The sequence below is a fragment of the Corvus brachyrhynchos genome, unplaced genomic scaffold, assembly GCF_000691975.1.
Source record: "Corvus brachyrhynchos isolate BGI_N302 unplaced genomic scaffold, ASM69197v1 scaffold1, whole genome shotgun sequence".
NCBI classification, from domain to species: domain Eukaryota; kingdom Metazoa; phylum Chordata; class Aves; order Passeriformes; family Corvidae; genus Corvus; species Corvus brachyrhynchos.
The window spans coordinates 3,201,577-3,208,977 of NW_008237222.1; positions in this window are offsets into that span (position 1 = coordinate 3,201,577).

A 7,401-nucleotide genomic window follows, 5' to 3' on the forward strand; every position below is an offset into this window, starting at 1 on the left:
GTTGTTCCTTGCAGAAAGAAGAAAATCTGTATTTGGTCCACAAAGAGCCTCAACAGTATGAGCCTTTGTTTAAGCTGTTTATTCTCTGCTTTCTGACTTCAGAGAAGCAGCAAAATCTCAGAAGTTTCTTGTGCAGGAAAGTCTGCTCTCTTCTCTCAACTTGGCAGCTCTCTAACAGGCCTGGGTGGCCACACAAAAAATGACCAGATCAAGACAATCAGTAACTCTAGCTGTTCCCTCACTGTGTCTTGGGGTGACTTTATGATGTGTATCCCATATCGCTGCCCTATGCCCAGAAATTAATTCTTGTGCCTTTCTATGCCTTCAAACTGAGCCTGAGAGGGGGAAGGAAAAGCTGAGCAAAACTTTTTCAAAGCAGTTTGCAGCTTGTTCAAGGTCACACAGAGATAGTTCCCCAGCTGGGGCAGGGGAGCGAGGAAGCACCCGGCTTGCAGGTTTTTTTTTCCAGTCAGCTTTTGGCCAGTTTTTCAGCTTCTTTTCTCTGGAGACACACTGAGAGTTGAACTTTTTTCCTTCCCTGGAATTTCAGATTTTCTCCCTTTTCTGCTGGGCTGCTTCAATATCAGAGCACATCGGGAGGACTTTCCACCGAGCACAGAGGGCCTGGCCCTGGGCCAAGCCCCAGCTCCAAGGAGACCAAAGGGAGGACTCGAACACTTTCCCAGGTTTTTTTTCTCCACGGTGAAAGATTTTATTACTTTAGCATTATCTTCCTTTTCCTGTGTGTTTGTTAAATAAATAGTTTTTATCTCCTTCACTTTCCTTCGAGGAAAACTTATCTTTCCCAAACCTGGTGGGGGAAGGGATGGTTGTGACCTGCCATTTCTCAGAGGACATATTTCTATATTTGGCCAAACCAGAACACACTGTCAGCAGGACCTTGACATGTCTAAATCCAGGACGCCCCTTGGGGATTAAAAGTTCAAACTTTTGTGGATGTCATAAATGAAGGAAAAACTTAAATTAAAGATCACTAAAGTAAAAGATACGTGGAGGAATCAGCTGTGTTGGGGGTTTTGAAATTTAATGCAGATATGCCAGTTAAGACTGGGACCAGCCCCGCAGGACAAACAGTTTTTTCATCCTACAGGGAGATCTCCCTGCATGTAATGCGTGAAAGGGTATTCCCAAATGTGCTTTATGCTGACCCTTCTGGTAAAAAGAAATACCCAGCTGCATTTCACATTTTTTTAAGGAAACCCAGTGTGAGCTGGAAGTGGGACTGACAGGACATGGTGGGGTGCAGCCATAGCTGACATCTCCCTGTGGTGTGGGGTGTCCCGAGGCAGCAGGGGTTGGCAGCCTGGGCTGATCCCACTGCCCCAGATAGAGGCAGGACACCGGGGACACCAGGAGCAGCCCTGGCTCAGCAGGACCCACAGCTGAGCAGAGCAGGGCTGTGGCATCACAGGGACAGGGGCTGATAGCCCCAGGGGGCTGACATGGGCTGTTGGTGGGATGAGTGAGACCACAAATTGGGTAGGCTGGAGCCTGTAAGGCCTATTAATGCTCTGACAAAGAGCTCCTCATCCATATTTGCCTGTTGCTAAATTCAGCAGTCCATGTTTTGGAGCAGGACATGCAGGGCAGTGTGTGCTTTACTGAGAGTTCCAACACTGGGACCCTGAAGCTGGGTCGATCAGAGCTTCGTCCCACACTCTCCTGTATCAGGCAAATATGCAGTTCAAGTTCAAATCATGGTAATGACAAAAGCGACTGAGTCGGTGTTGCAGTGCTAGGTTTAGTTTAGCAAGCTGCAGCTTTCCCTGAGAGCTCAGCAGGGCTGCTTAGGGCAGTGCGGCCATTTCGCCCTCCTGTAGTCCTTTTGGACGGCCCTGCCTACCTGCTCCCACTAGCTGTCAGCTCAGCAACACAGTGATAGCAAAGGAGGTGAGAAGGGTCTCTCCACGAGGGCTTCTGAGGACCTTTAATGTTACTTCATGTTCAAGCAGTTCCCAGGGGCAGAGAGACCTTGTGATCTGGGCACAGGGGGTTTTCTCAGGGGCGGTACATGGGCAGATTTGAGGTACAGGAACTGATAGGGAAAACCCGAGGGAGTGACCAGGGCTAGGGCAAGGGAAAGTGGGGGAGGGGACAATGTGAAAGGCATTTAATAAATGAATCGGTGGGAAATACAACACCACAAGTTGGGATCTCAACAAGGTCACTGAAATACCCAAAACAAGGTTTGTGGTGGATACTATAGAGGCAGTTATTATGTAATGTCTATCAAATACATTGGTGCCTTCCTCATGGCAAGGGGATTTCCACCTCGTCATTACCCTTGTCCAAGGTCAGGAAAAACCTACCATGCTGTAGCTAATGGATAGTTTCAAATTCTTTGACTTTAAAATTGAATGAACCACCTACTCTTTCACAACAGTAATTGTTTTACACATATTGTTTGTTCATATAATATGTATCTAATCCTGACTCTTCATCTCCTATTTACTCTAGTGAACAGATCCTCTGTTCTGTACAGGCAGTCCTGTCACCATGCTTTAAGTCTGGGGACATGTGCAAAAAGCTTTGTACAGTAATTACGTAAAGTTAGTGTGGTAGAAGGGAATGTTATCATTATCTTTTGCATTAGAGGATGTGAGGAGAGTATAAATAAATCCAGACACTGCAAAAGCTTTGCTGCAAGCTAGGCGATTAAAGTATTTCAGATTCCCACAACTCTATTTAAAGCAACTTAAATCTTTTTGATGGCCAGTAGTCCACTCCATCCTATCTGCTTGCACTGGCTAAGCTTCCTTAACGCAGTGCACAAAGTGCACAGGAAAATGGCTTCAGCTCCTGATGCTCATTAATATAGATGAGACATTGGGTTAGGGATAGGTCTTCAGAAAATGTTCTAGGCTACTTTTGTTTATTTTAGAAATACACGGGTTCCCTTATAAATACTGTTTCACATGCTCGTATACTTCAGCCTTCACTCACACAGCTAAGACTCCCACACTCAGAGTTGTAGCAGGTCAGAAGTTGGTTTTGAACAGCTTGTAGAGCTTTGAAACAATTTAACTCTCAGTCAATAAGTACTTCCCAGCATTTGCTGACAATATTGGAAATTACAGCTCTACCACAGCTGGATTAGCCAGGATACCTGCAGGCTGTTTGGGAGGTTATACAGTGCTTTCACTGTCTGAGTGCCTGAAGCTGCTCACAGGCACTGAGAAGCAGTTTACACGCTGCCAAGGAAGAAGCCTAGTGATAGTAAGGACAGGGAGAGGGGATGGAAGTGGTTGGAGAGGACGACTATTGTTTGTTTGCATCAGTTTAGGCATATCTTAGAAATCAGTAGAGAAAAAGTTAGTATCTTGCACTTCACAGCACATTTTTCCCATCACCACTCCATCCCGCCAGGATACAACACGGACTATAATCAACCTCAAGAAAAATGAGAAATATAAGAGTCATTCATCTTTTGGGATAAACCTAAGGGAAAAAGATATTATCTTAAACCCAAAAAGCCCAGACACGTTGCCTCAAGAAGTCTGGTCAGTAATTTGTTTGAATGTCTCCTGCATGCAGCTTTAGCAGAGGCTGGAGATGTACAGGAATTCGAGAGGAGGAACAACAACAGTGTTAGAGGCTGCAGAGGTACAAACTGGTATCACCCTAGGAAAAGCCTAGAAATTCTAAAAATAAAATTTTGTGACAAAGTACTGTTTCAATAAGTTGGAACTAAGAGCAAAGACTAATTCAGAGAAATATTGTTTTGTAGATATTTTTTGTAAATAATCATAATTCCATCAGAGATGTCAGACTCCAGTAAGTTACAAAAATATTTATAATACTTGAGAGTTCTACATTCCCAAATGATTCCAGTGCACTCTATAAATTCTCAAGTAACTTCATCTAACTAGTATGTTGCTCCCACAGAGATGAAAAGCAACAGCCCATTTAATAGCTCCCATTGCCACTCCCCAAGGCGTTACACGGTAGGGAAAACAACACTGTGATCCATTGAAATAGTGGGAAGTGCAGACAAGCAGGACAGAATTACAGAACTTAGAAATGAGCCCATGCATCAAGCTAATGCTCTGTTCTTGGGGAAGGAGAGGTAGTGTTTGTGCTCATCTGGAGCCTGCCATTACTGACCTCAGCATTCTGGTGTCTTGTGGAGTATATTCTCCAGTCATCTGGGGAATTGGTATTACACTGATAAGAGAAAAAAGCCGCAACATTAGTAAAGTTTTAGCGTACCCTACACTTTCTTTAACTACATCTTAATCAAATGCTAAGCATACCTGACCTTGTTTATCTAGTGATATCTAACAAGAATCCAGACCCAGCAAGCCTGTTTCAGCCCACCTAATTCATGCTGAAGAGGGTAGGAAAAGCCAAGTAAACAGTTATAATTTTAATGTGGATAGTGTAGGCTTTTTATACTGATTTACAAAAGAGGGAAAAAAAATTGATTCAATTTTCAAATATTAAAGTGTGAAAGAAAATACTGGGGAGTAACATTTTCCCACAACAAATAAAACTAAGGTATTGGATACTATTATCACCTTGAACATATCAAGATGCCAGGTACTAACTGTCCCTACTGGGGGAGATTTTTAGCATTTCCTTTACAGGGTGGACTGTTGGGCCTTTAACAGTGAAAACAATTATTAGACCTTCTTCCCCAACTAAATGTTTTTGTTTAAGAAGAGAAGAGTCAAGCTCTTCTTGTGATGCCAAGTAATAGGACAAAAGGCAGCAGCAGAAACTGATGCACAAGATGTTCCTGAACCTGAGGAAAAACTTTGCTGTGCAGGTGACCAAACACTGGAACAGGTTGCCTAGAGAGGCTGTGGAGTCTCCCCCACTGGAGATACTCCAGAACAGTCTGGACGCAATCCTGTGCTGTGTGCTCTGGGATGACCCTGCTTGAGCAGGGAGCTTGGACCCTACCATCCAACCTGACCCATTCTGTGATATGCTGACAACAGGCAACACAAAATACCCAGGTGTTTTAAAACAAAACAAAAGCAAGTCCTTTCACTTGCTCAGCATAATTTCCTCAGTATTTTTGATTAAAAACCAAGAAATGCGTAGTAGTGTAAAAAAATAATTTCTAACTTATAAACGAGTTTTCTTCCTTGTTTTTGCATTTGTGTCAAAAATAACTGGAGGACAAAATATTTTCAACATTTTTCACTTTCTTATTTCCTGTCTCTTTAAATGCTCTGTCAAAATTCTTTCAAACTCGTGTTGCAAAGAAAATCTAAAGAATAAATATTTTTTTATTTGTACTCTCATAATTTTTCTTCCTTCCTTTCAACTGCAGTTCTTACCAGCTTTTATTATACATAAAAAAGAATGAAAAACTTGGAGACAGGCTTTGTGGTGAAAAGTCTTACACTGCTTTCTAAAGTGATCAAGGCTAATCATCTAACAGCTACAAACTGAAAAAAAATCAGCTCTAGAGATTCTAAAGTGAGGGAAAGCCAACCAAGTCAGATAATCCTAAGTGGTTTTGTTCTTTCAAGTAACAAAATCCATTTGAAGCATTCTTATTTCTTTCCCTGTGAAATTTAGTGATAACTAAGCGGGCACAGGGTTTATATACAAATTATGAAGGATATTTTTGAGGTCAGTCACTATTTCTTGTTCCTTTCCCTTTGCACATAGGAGCAATGAATCCAGCATCAAGTTGAGTAGCAGCAATGGGCATCAGATTTAAAACTCACTATATGGACCTTTTCACGTACAAGCAGACTGAAATTTGTGAATAAGGAACTGGTACATCTCAGTCATATAATTAAGTATCTGTAGGCTTAATAGAACTGTTATGGTTTCATTATGTACCACTTGCACAGCCTGGGGGACTTTATTTTGAGGAGCTCTATCCATGATGAATAATACAGATCTAGGGAGAACTGATGGCTTCAGTCAGGAAGAGCCAGAATGTATACTGTTCATGTTTTCTGCTGCTGATTTTCAATAGCCAGTGGAGACCCATACTCCAATGTTTTTATTAGGAATATTATTACATGTCATATTCTACCCATTATATTTAATCTAACCATGCCTAAACCCTTTGCCTTCAATTTGCTAATCTTCAGTTACAGTCCAGGGATATCAGAGTACCATCACAATTAGTTCAAAGTGCCCACTCAGAGAGTGGAGACTGTTTGGAGCCAGGGAAGAGCATTTTAGTATCAGCACAATGCAGGTTTTGGAAGAGACACACAAAAAATTTCACAGCATTTCACTAAACAGTATTAGCAGCCGTAGCTAAACTCTCCTAGAAAATAATCAAGCATAACTAAGAGCAAAGTCAATAATCTACAAAATCAGAAATTTATCAAGAGCAGTGGAACCTTGTATTACTTAAATCAAGACGGAGCAATACTCACAGAACCAGATGACTCTGACCAGCTTCAGCATAAGCTCTAGATGCTGACCTAGAACAAAACTCAGGCATAATGAATATTTTCAGTAATGTAGTATCTTCCAAGTTTATGTGATCATCCTTTTAATTTCCTTCAATACCTTGCTCTCTATGCTCACATTTCTCTCATGTTAATTCCAAATTTAGCTTTGCTTCCACAATGTGTAACCCTGGCAATCAGACAGAATCTTTCTGCATGCAGCCTTGGTATTTGTCTTAAGCACTTACTGTGTAACAACTTTCATATCTAAATATATTTTTTATAGCTAAGTATTTTAACACATATTAGGGTTGGGGTGCAGTATAATAAAAAAAGTCCAACCAGTCTGAGGTAGCTCAGAAAAGTAAATACACTACAGTCAGGGAAATGCAAAAGGCTTCAGGTTTCCTCCTGTATTTATTTTTTATTTTGATCTTTCAATCTTTTTCTGATTATCTGCAAGATTTTTTCAGTTGAGATGCCAACTGTTCTAAGAAACTCATCTGAGTCCCATCTGGACTACACTATAAGGCAGTCTGATATTTTCAGCTGCTTTGAGCAGTGAGCTGACACAGCTGGTTTAAAGGTCAGAGTTAAGACACACCACATCATGAGCTGTGTCGCATGTCAGTCTGCCTCAAGTGCATCTGCAAAGCTGAGTGCCTGAATAAAAACCAAATGTTGCCAGAAGTGACCGTATCTATCATAACATGAGGCACAGAATCACAGAATCATCTGGGTTGGAAGAGACCTTCTAGATCATGGAGTCCAACATCAACCCAACACCACCATCATCACACCCAAGCCGTGTCCCCAGGTCCAACTGTTAAGACATTGCCCAAGTGCAGACAGCAAATTTCTGCCATTGGGAACCACCTTCTGTGTCCTAACAGGAAGAACCATCTTGAAAAGCACCAATTTCTTTGTGTTTTTCTTGAAATCCAACATTTTGGAGCCCTTGGCAGCTGACAGTCATTCTTATACAGCTGGAAAGTCCATGGCTTTGAGCCAT